Below are 770 nucleotides of genomic sequence, written 5' to 3' on the forward strand. Positions count from 1 at the left end.
TGTATGATGATTTGTTGAATGTAAAATTCATGATCTGCCCTATAAACTTTCACTCAATTCACAAAAAAAGTTAAAGAAAAAAAAAGTAAAGGCTGCCACTAAAGCATGCACAAAAGACATTTGTGTTCAAGAAGGTGACCTGTAACTTGGAAACAGCACCAACAATAAGCAGAAAATGAGTGTGTAGTCACATCTGTAGGTGTGTAGGCATATATATAGGCAGGTAATTACAGGTGAGTACACATGTGTGCAGGAGTCCTGGTGTGGCACTGTGGGTTAATGTGCCAGACTGAAAAGCCATTTAAACTGCAAGGTCAGCAGTTCAAGCTCACCAGTTGCTTCTCAGAAACCCTATACAGGGTCGTTATGGGTTGGAACCATCTCAACAGCACTTAACAACAACAACACATGTGTGCAGACAAAAGTATGTTACATACAGATATATGTACACATGCATATATGTTCATAGAGTACAGTGTTACAGATACTTCACAGACATAACCAACACCTTGTGAGAATGTTTTTCTGGGTTTGAAGGTTTAGGTTCTTAATCTCATGGGACAACTCAGTCAACTGATACCACAAAGTTCACCTTCTGCATCTTACTGAGATGAGTGGCATCTGGAGCCTTAAAAGCTGTGATCCCTCTAAGACTGAAACTCAAAGGGAACACATGAGCAGGCATGCAAGCTTGCTGGCGACCACATTGGTCTACTGGTGAGTGAAAGAGAGGGAAAGGCAGAAATGAAGAAATGGGCTGAGTTCAACCA

The sequence above is a fragment of the Chrysochloris asiatica genome, unplaced genomic scaffold (assembly GCF_000296735.1).
Source record: "Chrysochloris asiatica unplaced genomic scaffold, ChrAsi1.0 scaffold00079, whole genome shotgun sequence".
Classification (NCBI taxonomy): domain Eukaryota; kingdom Metazoa; phylum Chordata; class Mammalia; order Afrosoricida; family Chrysochloridae; genus Chrysochloris; species Chrysochloris asiatica.